At 45.1% G+C, this 17,520-nt stretch overlaps 1 pseudogene; it reads right to left on the reverse strand.

The window, feature by feature from the left end:
* Positions 1–14,596: 14,596 nt before the first annotated feature.
* Positions 14,597–16,853, reverse strand: LOC129656357 (olfactory receptor 12-like; annotated as a pseudogene).
* Between the last annotated feature and the right edge of the window lie 667 nt (positions 16,854–17,520).

Below are 17,520 nucleotides of genomic sequence, written 5' to 3' on the forward strand. Positions count from 1 at the left end.
GTTTCTTTTCTGCAAACTTATCGTATACAAATGGTTTAGGTGATTTACATCATCTTCTGGCCAGAAGGCCTGTTAACATTTTATGGCTCTGACAAAGGTTTGTCAACCATAAGACTTATTTTCTCTAAGAGTAATTATTTTAAAGTTTGGCGCCATCCTCTGAAGGTGTTAGATAAAGTTGCATTCCTATAGGGCAGAGGTGCAGTGGGTTTACAACAAATGAAAGAATTTATTACCTTAAGGGTCTAAAGTTGCTAACACCAAGGCCACTACTTATTTTTCCCACATACCAACTATATTAATTAATACACTTCCAAGGATACAATAAAGGGGATGTGGAAACTTGGCAGCAAGCATTGGCTCAACAATGAAATCTTCTACTAGTTCTATTCTGACAATTTCTAACTCTCTGAGAGGCTCTATAGTATTTGAATATCTTAAGCTCCCCATGCCTCTCGTGGCTGGGAGACTGTAAACAATCGTATGCATAGCTGTAGGAGTCTGGGTAAACCTGTCAGGCAAGTTAGAGAGCCATCTGAGGGGTTTGTGAACTAAAACACTTGTCACGCCCAGGAACTTTATTAACTGGAGCTGTAAGTTAACCCTTTTTCAGAGAGAGAGATGGTGGTGGGGGACAGCCCCCCATAAAGTCAGAGGTGTATGTGAGAGCACAAAGCAGTAAAGTAGGCAGACTCTGGTTTTGGGGATAGATGCTCGAGAATTTCCAGGGGGACTCCTGAGGCTCAATCCTGCCTTTGCATATGTCAAGCCTCCTTCCTCATGACCTTTGCCACGGGCAGAGTTCCTCACGCTGGCTCCCGGCAGATTTCCATTCTATTTTCCCCCTCTATTTCTTTGCATTGCTCATTAAGAAGGCTTTCTTATCTTTCCTTGCTATTCTCTGGAACTCTGCATTCAGCTGGGTATATCTTTCCCTTGCTTCTTTGCCTTTTGCTTTTCTTCTTTTCTCAGCTATTTGTAAGGCCTCCTCAGATAATCACTTTGCCTTCTTGCAATTCTTTTTTATGGGGATAATTTTGGTCACCACCTCCTGTACAATGTGGCAAACCTCTGTCCATAGTTCTTCAGGCACTCAGTCTACCATATCTACTCCCTTGAATCTATTCCAAAAAAGCAAGGGAAATCCCAAAAAAGTCTACTTCTGCTTCAATGACTATGCTAAAGCCTTTGACTGTGTTGATCACAGCAAACTGTGGAAAATTCTTAAAGTGATTGGAATACCAGACTACTTCACCTGGCTCCTGGAAAATCTGTATGCAGCTGAAGAAGCAACAGTTCAAACCAGACATGGAGCAACAAACTGGTTCAAAATTGGGAAGGAGTATGTCAAGCTGTATATTGCCATCCTGCTTATTTAACTGATATGCAGAGCGATATCTTACAGTGGCTGGTGTCAAATTCGTGGTATTCAAAGAAAATTTCACTCTGGAATCAAAGACACAGTTTCAATCATTCAGAGCTTTGTGCGGCAGAGAATTTACTTAAGTGAAAGAATAGGAAAGCTTCTGATGTAGGCATCAGAAGGGGAAAGAAAGAGTACACCCCCCTCACTAGTTAGCAGGGCAGTATATACTTTTCAGTCAGCTGCTAAGAAGATAAAAAGAATACTTCAAGACTGTACAAGTGCCGGGGTCCAGCCCCGGCTGATCCAGGGTATTTGAAGCGGGGACGGCGTCGGCGACCTATTTAATTATTTATTCATCAAAGATATAAAGAGTAATAGAATGAGGATAGCTCAGTGAGGAAATTCAGTGGAGAAAAGCGGCTGAAATAAGGATAGCTCAGTAGGAAAATTCAGTGGAGAAAAGAAGCTGAGTGGCTTGGTTTACGCGGAAAATCAATATAACCCGTGACACCAGGTTAGCTCTGACCACGGAGGCCGCAGGCGCCCTCTCGAATAGCGGAAGGTGCCCCACCTTAGACACCTTCTCGAGTGGGTCTTAGAAGCCCAGGCAAATAAATGGTCGCAGAGGAGATCCGCGCTCCAGATGGACACTCAGCTGGAATTTGGGAGAGAGAGTGACATGGGGAGACCAAGTTTCAGTGAACAAGGCCCGCACTTTATTTTCCAAAGTAGCTTTTATACCTTAAGTTATGCATAGAGGATAATGGGGGAAGGGGTAGAGTCATGCAGCAAGCCAGGCTTTTTTCCTGTAAACTTATCATATGCAAAAGTTCAGGTGATAGACATCATCTTCTGGCCCGGAGGCCTGTTAACATTTTAAGAAACTTATCTTTCTCTAAAGGTGATTATTCCAAAGTCAGGCGCCAGCCTTCCAAAAAGCATTGGACAAAGCTGCATTTTACATTTCTATACACCCATTATATCAATCAATACACTGCCAAGGACACAGTAGGTAAGGAGTATGGAGACTTGGCAGCAAACATTGGCCCAACAAGTGAAAAACCCTTCACCAATACAATTTCTAATCAATCTTTTAACTACTCAAAGGAATCTGCGTTTAGGCAGTTTAGAACATCTCCTGCCTCTCACAGTTGGGAGGCTCTGAACAATCACATGTGGCCGGAAAAACCCATTCAGGCAGGCTAAAGGAGTTTGTAGGTTGAAACACTGTCACATCCAAGAATTATTAACTGGAGCTGTAAGCTAACTCTTTTTTTCAGAGAGAGGTAGTGGGGGACAGCCCCCTGTAAAGTCAGAGGTGTGGGTGAAAGCACAAAGCAGAAAGTAGGCAGACTCTGGTTTGGGGGGTAGATGCTCGAGAATTTCCAGGGGGACTTCTGAGGCTCGATCCCGCCTTTGCGTATGCCGAGCCTCCTTCCTCATGACCTTTGTCATGGGCGGAGTGCCTCACGCTGGCTCCCGGCAGTGATAGAATTCCAGTTGAGCTATTACAGATCCTCACTCAATATGCAATATGCCGGCTCCCGGCATACAAGGTTGTAAAAGTTTTACCAGAATCTTTCTCCCACAGGGTACATCCCAAGATAACATCGATCCAAGATTAGTCAAGGAGAATTTGTTCCTGACAGAATGTCTCTGGGTGAGACATATTGTTGCTGTGTAAGCAACAGATATGAGAAAACAGGTTCCCAGGCAAGATTTGCTACAATTATAATCATTAACATATAGACAACGAAAACCATACCCATGATTAAGATATATTACTGCTGCACATTTATTAGCTCCATATCTAAAGAAAAGCCAGCTCTCTGGGGCAAGATACATTGTTGCAAAAGCCTTAATGAAAGCATGAGCAAGATATACTGTTGCCTGGGCAGCCTACATGATTAATGCAAAAGAATGTGAATAAAAATGTTCACCTCCACCTTAAAGGGGACTTGGACTCCCTATCAACCTGCCTAAGTCTTAACTCTCTCAAGAGTACATCATGCGATATGCCATGCTGCATGACTCACAAACTGGAATCAAGACTTCTGGGAAAAATATCAACAACCTCAGATATGCAGATGACACCACCCCAATGGCAGAAAGTGAAGATGAACTAAAGAGCCCCTTGATGAGGTGAAAGAGGAGAGTGTAAAAGCTGGCTTAAAGCTCAACATTGAAAAAACTAAGATCTTGTCATCCAGATCTCATCACGTCATGGCAAATAGTTGGGGCAACAATGGACACAGTGACAGATTTTATTTTCTTGGACTCCAAAATCACTATGGATGGTGACTGCAGCCAAGAAATTCAGAGCAAAGGTATGACAAACCTAGACAGCATATTCAAAAGCAGAGATATAACTTTCCCAACAAAGGTCCATCTAGTTGAATCTATGATTTTTCCATTAGTCATGTATGGAAGTGAGAGTTGGACCATAAAGAAAGCTGAGTGCCAAAGAATTGGTCCTTTTGAACTGTGGTTTTGGAGAAGACTCTTGAGAGTTCCTTGGACAGCAAGGAGATCAAGCTAGTCAATCCTAAAGGAAATCAAATCTAAATATTCATTGAAAGGACTGATACTATGGTCTAAGTGCCAATATCTATCTAGATCTGACAGATAGAGTGCCTGATGAACTATGGAATGAGGCTCGTGACATTGTACAGGAGACAGGGATCAAGACCATCCCCATGGAAAAGAAATGCAAAAAAGCAAAATAGCTGTCTGGGGAGGCCTTACAAATAGCTGTGAAAAGCAAAGGAGAAAAGGAAAGATATAAATATCTGAATGCAGAGTTCCAAAGAATAGCAAGAAGAGATAAGAAAGCCTTCTTCAGTGATCAATGCAAAGAAATAGAGGAAAAAACAGAATGGGAAAGACTAGGGATCTCTTCAAGAAAATTAGAGATACCAAAGGAACATTTCATGCAAAGATGGGCTCGATAAAGGACAGAAATGGTATGGACCTAACAGAAGCAGAAGATATTAAGAAGAGGTGGCAAGAATACACAGAAGAACTGTACAAAAAAGATCTTCACGGCCCAGATATTCACGATGGTGTGATCACTGACCTAGAGCCAGACATCTGGACATCCAGGCTTTTTAGTTCCAGACATCCAGACATCCAGGCTTTTTAGTTCCTCTTCACTTTCTGCCATAAGGGTAGTGTCATCTGCCTATCTGAGGTTACTGATATTTCTCCTGGAAATCTTGATTCCAGCTTGTACAATCAGGGTATAAAAGCTCCTTTTGAAAATAAAGTTACGGGTCTTGCTCACTGAGGTTTGGGCACCCCATCTCACTCATTCTCCAACGCCATTCACCCTGAGAGTTCCCCTGGATCCTGCTGGGGCTGGACCCTGGCACCCAGGGATCATTCACAAGTAGAGGGGACAGGTGGCTAGTGTGGCACACCTGTTCAGCCCCACACCCCAAGAAGCAGGTATTTCTGTGGTGAATTCAAAGATTCTGAGTTCATGGTTTTGTGCTCAGTATTACTTGACCATTTCTCTTGACAAGCCCTTAGCATGATAAAGTAGTGACTCCTTCTGGTAAGCTGAAAACAAAGAGAAATTTTCATTTCCAAAGCCAGGCTCTTTGTTTGTTTTTTTGAACAACAAACAAGCAGGGGGCTCCAGCCTGCTGAGGTCACCCAGGGTCATCCATAGGCATCATTGACATGAGGAAGCCTTTAATCCGAGCCTAAGGGATGCACTTGATGAGGTCAAAGCAGCTGAACACTTCTCTGCAGTGGCACATAGCCTGTACTAACATTCGGTGCTAACCCTCCTAACTGAAAGTGTGGTCCAGGGACCACGAGCATCACCACCACCTGCGAGCTGGTTAGAAATGCAGACACTCCAGTCAAACACACCAGTTGAATCAGAACTTGCTGCTGAACAAGTTGCTCAGAGGACTCATTCACTGGCTAAAGAAGCACTGCTTTCACAACCTTGAAGCTGAGGTCGGGGTAGGGAGGCAGGAGAGTGGACATCACTCCAGCTGCTGAGAACAAGCCCTGGCTGCTTACTGTGGACAGAGCCCTGCTGCCCTTACCCTCCTGCAGCCCTGATGGGTGCCTGCCTTGACCTTACCTTTTCCAGGTGAGGGTCATGACACACCCAAGTGCACACAGCCAGGATCTGCTTTCCCAGGGTCTCCCAAGCTCCTGATCCAGGTCTGTGCTGATGAAGACCAGTGAACACTGAGGACTCCTGCCTCTCCCACCTCTGGCTTCCTGTGCAGTGAACCAAGGGTGGGAGGGGGCACTTGGGGTCCCACCAAGAGTCTGGCTGCAGGAGGGCCCTGGGGCTTGGTGCAAGCAGAGAAGGGGATGAACTCAGCTCACCTGCCCCTCTACATCTTGTCCCGTCGTCTGTGAGGTGCCTGGACCCTGGGGGTGCCTGCTGGGGAAGATTCTCTCCACCTGCCACACCTGGGACTTGAGGCCACACATGGCCAATTAGATGAGACTTGGGCTCTGAGTGCATTGGGACTCACAACTCCCTGGGTCCCAGGAAGCTGCAGTCCTGAGGCCAATCTTCCCCTGACTCCCACTTGGCCCAAGGTAGGGGAGGTGGGAAGCCTGAGGTCCTCAGGAAGTAGTGGGGGCCAACAGGGGAGGAACACAAGTTAGAGGGATCCAGTGCCCCTCCTCTGAAAAGTCCCCAGGCAGCCAGTGTGAGCTCCTGGCCCACGGCCCCTGCTGTCCTCCACCTCCACCCTTGTATAGTGGTGAGACAAGTGGAAGGCAGGAAGTATTTCCCTGGGGCAGCAGCACAGCAGTCTCTATGCTTCAAGTGGCCATGCACTCAGTCCACAAAGAGAAAAGGTATCTGCTTAAAAAATATTTTAACTTGGAATAGAAATGAAAACCAAAGTACAAAAGTGGTGCATGTTTATTATTTTTTAATTTAAATTTATTTATTTTAATTAGAGGCTAATTACTTTACAATATTGTATTGGTTTTACCATACATCAACATGAATCCGCCACGGGTGTACACGTGTTCCCAATCCTGAACCCCCCTCCTCCCTCCCTCCCTCCCCATACCATTCCTCTGGGTGATCCCAGTGCACCAACCCCAAGCATCCTGTATCCTGCATAGAATCTGGACTGGCGATTCATTTCTTATATGATATTATACATGTTTCAATGCCATTCTCCCAAATCATCCCCCTCTCCCTCTCCCACAGAGTGCAAAAGACTGTTCTATACATCTGTGTCTCTTTTGCTGTCTCACATACAGGGTTATTGATGGCCCATGTTTAATATAAAAAGACAGTATATAAATAAAAGCCTGAAAAAGTTGTATTACAAGCATTCTAAGAAAAAGAATGCTGATGTGGCTCAATAATTATTACACAAAGTAGGGTTCAGGAAAAAAAAGTTACTAAAGAGGCATTTCACAAAGAAAGTTAAATTCAACTGGATAATGTGAAAATTAAAAAAAAAATTGTATATGACTAATAGAAATTTTAAATGTATAAAGCAAAAACTGATGCAATTAAAAGCAAATGCATATATCCAAATCATAATTGATATTTTGTATACCTCTCTTAGTAATTGATAAAAAAATTACCAGATAATAAGCAGATAATAAATAGTATGTTAGAACTGAATTAAAATATCAACCATATGGACCTACTTGACATAAATAGAACAATACACTCAGCAACTTTAGAGTATATGGAAGCACATGGAAGATCACTGTACGAAGGTGAATAGTATCTTCTCCCCCCAGATCATCTACTTTGGAATGCAGAATGTGACCTTATTTGGAAATAAGGTCCTTCCAAATAAGTTAGCATGAGATCATGCTGGATTAAATGGCCTTAAATCCAATGACTGGTGTCCTTTTAGGAAGAGGAAATGACACAGAGACACAAAGACACAAGGACTAAGGGCATGAAAGACTGGCCAGAGGTTGGAATGGTGCAGCAAAGGGGAAGGAAGGAATGCCAAGGATACCAAGAGCCTCCAGGAAGAGGCGTATGTTTTCCTAGAACTTTCATGGGCAGCAGATGCTGCTGACAACTTGATTTTGAACATCTATCCTGCAGGCCTGTGAGAGAATAAATTCTTGTTGCTATAAGTCACCAAGTTTGTGTTACCTAGTTATGGTGGCCCTGGTGACTGACACAGGAGGGTGGTGAGGGAACTTGCTTTCACCTGGTAAGGTAAGCAATACACTTTCAATCTCCTGTCTCAGGGCTATGACACCTCTCCAGCTCTATGTCAAAATGCACTCTGCAGGATCTTGATCACATTTTCCAATCCTTCCATGTTCTAGTTCACTTATTTCAATTGTTTTAAAAATGAAATTATTCCCCCAACTACTTGTGGCATCTTCTTTACAGAGACTTTTAGGCTACTTCCATTTCCTTTTTTAAATTTTGTTTTTCAGTAATGAAAATTTTGTAATGGACATTTTCCCCCTCCAAAGTGTATATATCTGGAAGTGGATTCCTGAGTAGAAAGGCATATTGTTTCTCAACCTCATTAACTTTCATATTAATCTTACATTATGGAGGTTCTTTTTCTTGCATCTTTCTTTTTGTTAACCAACTACTCTACTCAAAGGCTGGAGGCCTTCCCTTTTAAGAGGCTCTGGTTCTCTGGGACTGAAGCAGTCTATCAGGTGCCCTAGTGACACAGTTGGCTAAGGGTCAGCAGGGAGGTTATCCATGACAATCCCTCTCCTCTGTTGCAGTTTCTTCACCAAGTCTGTGTGTCTGGACTGTCCACAACTTTCACAAGGACAGGCGTGTGAGTTTTCTTGCTGTAAATCATTCTGTCCTTTCACTGTTCTTGGTGAGCAACTGCATCGTATGAAATTCTTCCTTCTTTATCCACTCATGTGGCCAATTTTCTCTCAAAATGATTGTACCAATGAAGAACATCCAGCGATGTGGGAGTCCTTGTTTTCCTCATCCTTCCACCTTCTGATGGATAGGTTAATCTCTTCTCTTTTACTTTAATTTGATTTCCTAACTGCAAATGAGCTCCAGTAATTTATCAAAGTATTTTCATTTGAGTTTCCTTCTTTTTCTATCATATTTCTTTGAAAACGGCATTGAAAATGGGCTGAAAAGAATCAAAGTGGAGGCAAGGTGCCCATCGGTCAAGGCTGATGAGTGGCCAAGAGGAGATGGCAAAGCCCTGTATCCTGGTGGGGTTGGGGAAATGGAGGTACATTGTGTTTGAAAATTGTTATGGATTTTCCTTTTAAAATTTGTGTCAGTGTGATACAACATGCCCAATTCCACATTTTCTACAGAAATACAGTTGAATGACAACACATTCTATCTATCATCTATCTATCTATCTCTTTCTCTACTGAGAGAGAGAGAGGGATGGGGAAGAGGCGAAAAGAGGCAGGATAGAAGATCACTTCAGAGCTAGAATGTAAGTAAACACTATCAAAAGAGGTGTTTTTAGAAAATCAACCACTGTCTATACCCCATTAACAGAATGAAGGATAACTCCCCCACAACCCCCACCCCCATACATGATCATTCAACTTATTCAAAAAAAGCATTTGACAAAATTCAACATCTTGACATAAAAAAAAAAAACTCAATGAAGTAGTAATAGAAGGAATACACCTAAATATGTGAACCGTGAACTTCCAGATGTTCAAGCTGGTTTTAGAAAAGGCAGAGGAACCAGAGATCAAATTGCCAACATCTGCTGGATCATCAAAAAAGCAAGAGAGTTCCAGAAAAAACATCTATTTCTGCTTTATTGACTATGCCAAAAACTTTGACTGTGTGGATCACAATAAACTGTGGAAAATTCTGAAAGAGATGGGAATAACAGACCACCTGACCTGCCTCTTGAGAAACCTATATTCAAGTCAGGAAGCAACAGTTAGAACTGGACATGGAACAACAGACTAGTTCCAAATAGGAAAAGGAGTACGTCAAGGCTGTATATTGTCAGCAGCTAATTTAACTTCTTTGCAGAGTACATCATGAGAAATGCTGGGCTGGAAGAAGCACAAGCTGGAATCAAGATTGCTGGGAAAAATATCAATAACCTCAGATATGCAGATTACACCACCCTTATGGCAGAAAGTGAAGAGGAACTAAAAAGCCTCTTGATGAAAGTGAAAGATGCAAGTGAGAACGTTGGCTTAAAGCTCAACATTCAGAAAACTAAGATCATGACATCTGGTCCCATCACTTCATGGGAAATAGATGGGGAAACAGTGTCAGACTTTATTTTTCTGGGCTCCAAAATCACTGCAGATGGTGATTGCAGCCATGAAATTAAAAGATGTTTACTCTTTGGGAGGAAAGTTATGACCAACCTAGATAGCATATTTGGAGAAGGCAATGGCACCCCACTCCAGTACTCTTGCCTGGAAAATCCCATGGACGGAGGAGCCTGGTAGGCTGCAGTCCATGACGTCGCTAAGAGTCGGACACGACTGAGTGACTTCACTTTCACACATTGGAGAAGGAAATGGCAACCCACTCCAGTGTTCTTGCCTGGAGAATCCCAGGGACAGAGGAGCCTGGTAGGAGGCCATCTATGGGGTTGCACAGAGTCAGACAGGACTGAAGTGACTTAGTAGCAGCAGATAGCACATTCAAAAGCAGAGACATTACTTTGCCAACAAAAGTCTGGCTAGTCAAGGCTATGGTTCTTCCAGTGGTCATGTATGGATGAGAGTTGGACTGTGAAGAAAGCTGAGTGCTGAAGAATTGATGCTTTTGAACTGTGGTGTTGGAGAAGACTCTTGAGAGTCCCTTGGACTGCAAGGAGATCCAACAAGTCCATTCTGAAGGAGATCAGCCCTGGGATTTCTTTGGAAGGAATGATGCTAAAGCTGAAACTCCAATACTTTGGCCACCTCATGCGAAGAGTTGACTCATTGGAAAAGACTCTGATGCTGGGAGGGATTGGGGGCAGGAGGAGAAGGGGACGAAAGAGGATGAGATGGCTGGATGGCATCACCGACTCGATGGACGTGAGTCTGAGTGAACTCAAGGAGTTGGTGATGGACAGGGAGGCCTGGTGTGCTGCAATTCATGGGGTCGCAAAGAGTTGGACACAACTGAGTGACTGAACTGACTGACTGACTGACTGACCTAAACATAATGAAAGCCATATATGTAAAGCTCACAGCTAACTTCATACTTGATGAAAACCCAAAAGCTTTCCCATTAGGATCAGAAACAAGACAGGATGTCCACTCTCACCATGTCTATTCAACATGGTACTGGAAGTCCTAAGCAGAGCAGCAAGGCAAGACTACAATGGTTAATTTCATGTTATATATTTTTTTGACCACAAAGAAATCTTGAAAATTGTAAATAATTGTCAGTGTACAGTTAAGTGTCTGCTCAGTCACTTCAGTCGTGTCCAACTCTTTGGAATCCCATGGACTGACTCTCCAGGCAAAGATATTGGAGTGGATAGCCATGCCCTCCTTCAGGGGATCTTCCTGACTTGGGGTTCAAACCTGTGCCTCATGTCTCCTGCATTGGCAGGTGGGTTCTTTACTGCTAGCACCACCGGGGAAACGCACTTAGTTCAGTAGCATTTTGTATATCCACATTTCTGCACAACAAGTGTCCAGAATGTTTTATCTTGGACTCAGTTCAGTTCAGTTCAGTTCAGTCACTCAGTCGTGTCCGACTCTTTGCGACCCCATGAATTGCAGCACGCCAGGCCTCCCTGTCCATCACCAACTCCCACAGTTCACTCAGACTCACGTCCATCAAGTCAGTGATGCCATTCAGCCATCTCATCCTCTGTCATCCCCTTCTCCTCCTGCCCCCCAATCGCTCCCAGCATCAGAGTCTTTTCCAATGAGTCAACTCTTAGCATGAGGTGGCCAAAGTACTGGAGTTTCAGCTTCAGCATCATTCCTTCCAAAGAAATCCCAGGGCTAATCTCCTTCAGAATGGACTTGTTGGATCTCCTTGAGTCCAAGGGACTCTCAAGAGTCTTCTCCAACACCACAGTTCAAAAGCATCAATTCTTTGGTGCTCAGCCTTCTTCACAGTCCAACTCTGACATCCATACATGACATTCCAATCCCAAAGAAAGGCAATGCCAAAGAATGCTCAAACTACCACACAATTGCACTCATCTCACATGCTAGTAAAGTAATGCTCAAAATTCTCCAAGCCAGGCTTCAGCAATACGTGGACCGTGAACTTCCTGATGTTCAAGCTGGTTTTAGAAAAGGCAGAGGAACCAGAGATCAAGTTGCCAACATCCACTGGATCATGGAAAAAGCAAGAGAGTTCCAGAAAAACATCTATTTCTGCTTTATTGACTATGCCAAAGCCTTTGACTGTGTGGATCTTGGACTCACTCCCTTTAAAAACGTTCTCTATCCACCCCCATCCCCAACCCCACCCCGCAACCTCACCACTGAGAACCACCTTTCTACTTTCTGTCTCTGTGAATGTGACAGCTTTACTGCATGTTAGAATCATACAGCTTTTGTCTTTTTGCGTCTGGCTTATTTCACTAGCACAATGTCCTAAGCTTCATCTGTGCTGCATCTGGTGACAGGATTTTCATCCCTTTTAAGGTGGGTGCCTTTCCATCATACGTATGTGCATCATTTTGTTTATTATCTCATCCACAATGAACACGTGGCTTGTTTCTACCTTTTGGCCACCACAAATAATGCTGCTGTGTACTTGGGTTTGCAAATATCTCTTAGAGAGCAGTCTATAATTATTTTGGATACATACTCAAACGTGGATCATGTGGCAATTCTTTTTTTTTTTTTTTTAGTTTTTTGGGGAAATTCTGTACTGTTCCCCATAATGGTTGCATCATTTTACTATCTACCAAAAGTGTATAAGGGCTCCAACTGATCTGCATCCTTTACAACACTGGTTATGTTTTTACCTGTTTTTCTAATACAGGTAATGGCCTTCTAATACAGCCATTCTCACGAATGTAAGTGGTATGTCCTTGTGATTTGACTTGCATTTCCTCAGGGATTAGTGATGACGAGCATCTCCTCATATGTTTCTTGCCCATCTGTAGATCATCTTTGGTGAAATAACTATTCAAATCCTCTGCTCATTTTTAACAGGATTATTTAAGTTGTAGGAATTCTTCACATACTCTGGATGTTACCCCATATCAGACATAAGAGTTGCAGTAATTCTCTCCCATCCCACAGGTTGCCTTTTCAAGCTATTATTTAAGTCTTTAATGCACAGATTTTTTAAGTTTAATGGAGTCCCTTGTGTCTCTTTGCACTTTTGTTTCCTGTGCTTTTCAGTTATATCCAAGAAATCATTGCCAAATCCAAGCTCATAACTATAATGCTATGCCAAGTATATTTTGGAGTTCAATGACTAGTTAACAAGGAAGTCAAATTATAATCCTCCAGTAGATATGTACCACTGCGAATCTACTCTGTGGAGCTAGCATACAAAACGTTGTATAAGATGAACAAAGCGAAGTGAATTGCCTCTAACGTACTGTGTTCGTCACTACAATCTTAAATGTAGGTAATTTAGGAAGAAACAATCTACGATTTGCTGTTTTGTTTGTTTGTTTGTTTGTTTTACATTTCTCTTGCAGAAATGTAAAGTTTTTGTTCCTTCTAAAGTCAGACCTTTTATTTATTCCTAATTCAGGGTAGATGCTGTTTTACTATGAATCTTTAACTGATTTCTTTCTATGTATAACTTTAAATTCTACAGAATTAAGATAAATCTACACTTGTGCATGGAATGAATATATATTATATGTATGCATATTCCAAATTTGGATCAACTAGAAGACCCAAGAATATTCCTGTAACATTCCATGGAGTGACGAAAAAATCACAGCAGACAGACAGAGGATAGCGCATGTGAGAGGGAACAGCTGCGGCATGAGACGACAACAAGGGCTGTCATGGTGAAGCAGAATATTTGGGGAAGCCTCAAGTAACAATTTGTTATCAGATGAATACAACAATCTATGGCAGACGTAGAACTAGTTTTGGAGCCCAAAGACAATGTGAATAGGAATCCAGCAGGAAGCTTGGAGGCGGTTCCACTTGAGTAATGGGGAGCAGCAGTCTGACAACTTAGCTGCCAGCCCCTCCCCCTGTCCCCCGGAGCAGGGAGAGAGGGGGGTGGAGAGCTGTGATCAGAGGGGCAGGGCACGCCCCCTGCCCCTACAGGGAACAGACCACCCTCTCGTCCAGAGGACCACCTCCTGGGAGTGACCATGGGAGTGGGCGACTCTCCCACAGGGAGATACGATAGGCCCTGGGTCAAGGCTGTGTGTTGTGTCCATGGAGCAGGGGCCTGGAGCTCTGAATGGGGAGGTCAAGACTCCCAGCTGCCCCAGGGAGTGTGGGACAGACGGCCAGGGAGCTGTGCTTCTACCAAGAAACTGCTCCCTCTCTCTACCCCCTCCTCTCTGCAGCAGCACCAGGACCTCCATCCTTATTCAGAGGTGTTGGTGCTGACAAGACTCCATTTCTTAGGGTCACAAATAGTCAGGACAGTATCACCTGTCAGGCTGGATGGTGAACTATGGGTGTCAGGCATCCACGTTGACTCCCTGGGGCTCCCAGCTGCTGTCTGAGGGGAGAAACCCAGAACAGGGAGCACTAGGAGCCTCTGAAGCAGGAGCACGGGTGCTCCCTGCTGCCTTGTTGGGTGGTGGCATCAGTGAACAGAAGGGGGAGGGGAGGAACAGCCCCGCTGCTGGATTGAGGGGAAGCATGGTCTTCCTAACTCCCCTAATTGGCTGTGGGGATGCCCAGGCTATCACCAAGAAAGGGGCTGGGCTGAGTGTCCTAAAGCCCCCTGCTAGTTGTCCCAGGGTAGATTGCTGGGTACATATTTACATTAGATTCAATAAAGAAGTGAAGGGATAAGGTCAGAGAGTTTGTCTAGTCCACATACCTTCACCAATTGATGTTGAACTGGGACACATACTGTGCTTCAAAGACTCCCAGTTCATGACTCTGCCCACCGTGTTACACAAACTTCAAGTTTAGTGTCTTGCCCCACTGTGGGCCATTAGATTTTTGGTGGCAAACAAGATGCCTTATTCATCTCTGCATCTCACACTTGTAGTGTGTGGTTCATGATGTGCTTCAAAGAAGGGTTGGATAAAATGCTGGATGAAAGAATGAATTGGCTGAATAAAGAATGAATTCCTCAAACCAAACCCAGTGCCTCCCCTCAAGTCTTCTTGTCCAGCCCTCAGGACACTGGGTCTCGCTGGTCACTCTCTGTCACGTGGCTGTGTGCTTCTGGCCCAGTCTCCGCAGGGCATCCTTCACGTCCTTGTTTCTCAGACTGTAGATGAGGGGATTCAGCATCGGGATGACCAGGGTGTAGAAGACAGAGACCACCTTGCCCTGCTCCATGGACTCCACAGCTCCCGGCTGGGCATACATGACAAAAACAGCCCCATAAAAGAGGGACACGGCTGTCATGTGGGAGCCACAGGTGGAGAAGAGCTTGTGTCTCCCTCCTCCTGAGCGCATCCTCAGGATGGTCACTGTGATGTAGCCATAGGAGACGAGGACCACGAGTGTGGTGCCCACAATGATGCAGCCACACATAGCAAACAAGACTAGCTCATTGATGGTCGTGCTGGCACAAGTGAGCTGTAGCAGGGGGATCACATCACAGAAGAAGTGGCTGATGTGGTTGGAGCTGCAGAACAGGAGGCTGAATGTGAGGATCATCTGCACCCCAGAGTTGAGGCAGCCCCCACAGTGGGTGCCCAGCACCAGGCAGGCACAGATCGAGGGGCGCATGGAGATGGGGTAGCTCAGGGGGCTGCAGATGGCCACGAAGTGGTCATAGGCCATCACAGCCAAGAGGAGAGTCTCAGTCATACCCATCATGGAGAAGAAGAAGAATTGGTTGGCACATCCTGCCGGGGTCCAGCCCCAGCTGATCCAGGGATTTCGAAGCAGGGATGGTGTCGGCGAGGATCAGGATACAATAGCTTCAATTAGATATTAATTACAGATATAAAGAGTAATAGAATGAGGATAGCTCAGTAGGAAAATTCAGTGGAGAAAAGAGGCTGAGTAGCTTGGTTTACGCGGGAGACCAATAAAACTTCAAGACAAGAAGCTTGCACCACTTACGTAGGCCGCAGGCGTCTTTCCATTCTCCCGAAGGAGAGGAGACACTGAGGCCTTCCCGGTTGGATCTTAGAAGCCCAGGCATAATTAGTAAGCATGGCGGGTTCCGTGCTCCAGATGAAGACTCAGCCAGAGTTTGAGAGAGAGAGAGACATGGGGAGACCAGTCTTTCGAGGAACTGAACCCAATTCTTTATTTTCCATTGTCTACTTTTATACTCTGAGATGTTATGCAAAAGTCATGCAGGGTCAGCAGTCCTGACTTTTATCAAAGTCAGGTGCTTCATACAAATGTATACAGAGGTCTTAGGGGTGTTACATCATCTTCTGGCCAGAGGGACCTGCTGATAATTTATGACCCTCTCCTTGTGACAGCGGTCAGTCAACCAGGACACTTATTTCTCCAGGGGTGATTATTCTTAAAACAGACGCCACCCAAATAAAGTTACATTCCTATAGGGTGAGGGTGTAGTGGGTTTTAGTTAAGGAAAGAATTTACTTAGCCTAAGGTCTAACGTGATTTATATCAAAGGTTAATACTTATTTCTTCTATATATTCATTAATGTGTATAAGGGCAGGGGATGTGGAGACTTAGCAGTAAACATTGGCTCAACAAATGAAAAACCCTTCACAAATACAATTTCTAATCAGCCCACTATACTTATACTAATGGTTTTCTAATTTTTCTAAGGAACCTGTTTTTAGAAGGTTTAAAGCATCTCGTGCCTCTCATGATTGGGAGGCTGTAAGAAATCACATGTGGCCGGACAAGCCTGTCAGGCAGGCTAGAGAACCTTCAAAAGAGTTTGTAGGTTAAAACACTCCTATCAAGCCCAGGAATTATTATTAACTGGAGCTCTAAGTTAACTCCATCTCAGAAAGAGGTGGTGGGGGACAGCCCCCCGTAAAGTCAGAGGTGTAGGTGAGAGCACAAAGTAGTAAAGTAGGCAGGCTCTGGTTATGGGGGTAGATGCTCGAGAATTTCCAGGGGGACTCCTGAGGCTTGATCCCGCCTTTGAATATGTTGAGCCTCCTTCCTCATGACATTTGCCACGGGTGGAGTGCCTCACGCTGGCCCCCAACAACATCCCTTAAAGGTGATGACCTTGGAGGAGGACAGGAAGTTGACCAGGGCCTTGGGGGCGATGACAGATGAGTAGCACAGGTCCAGGAAGGAGAGGTTCTTGAGGAAGAAGTACATTGGGGAGTGTAGATGGGCATCCAGCGTGATGACCACGATCATGGTGAGGTTCCCCAGGACGGCCACCACGTACAGGGCCAGGAACAGAGCAAAGAGCAGGGCCTGGGTCTGTGAGCCACCCTCAAATCCCTCCAGCATAAACTCCTACAGAGGCATCTCTGAGAGGTTTACATTTCTGTGGGATGCCATGGCCCTGAGCTGGGGGGCATGGGGCAGAGAGCAGGCAGGAGGCAGGGAGAGGGATGAGGTGAGGGTCACAAGGTCATACTCTCTTGGAGCACAGGGACCCTTCAGCGCCCAGTCCTCCAGGAGAGCTCAGACTGACCTGAAAAGGCAATATTTTCTCCAATTGGCTAATTCACAAATTTGCAGGGAGCACTCAGCCTGTGGGGACGCTGAACAGTCACTGTAGGGTGGGGTGGGGTGCCAGGAGGGTTGCAGAGCTGAGTCTGGAGTGCAGAAATGGCGCCACAGCTGCCTGTCTTCCCAGCGATGCTGCCAGCTTTCTGCTCTTTACTCCTGTATCTAATCCTGCGTGTTCTGCCCCTTTGTGTACTCTTCATTAATCTCAGAAAAGGTTCCTGGGTGCCTCTGCCCACCACGTCTTGGACAGGCCAGGAGCAGGGCAGGGGCCAGGTCTCCCTGGGCTAATGTTGGTGTTTCCTGTTTCTCTCCCCTGCACGCCTAGATTCCCATCTCAGCATCACTGCCTCTGAGCCTGGACTGGGGCGTTATCTGTGAGACGAGTCCAGAGCTGGCCAGGCAGGAGGGTGTCCCCACTTCCCCTGCGGAGAGCAGACCTGAGTGCTTACTGTATGCACGGCCCTGCCCCCTTACCCACATGGTCTCCTCCCAC

Source organism: Bubalus kerabau, chromosome 6 (assembly GCF_029407905.1).
Source record: "Bubalus kerabau isolate K-KA32 ecotype Philippines breed swamp buffalo chromosome 6, PCC_UOA_SB_1v2, whole genome shotgun sequence".
NCBI classification, from domain to species: Eukaryota; Metazoa; Chordata; class Mammalia; order Artiodactyla; family Bovidae; genus Bubalus; species Bubalus kerabau.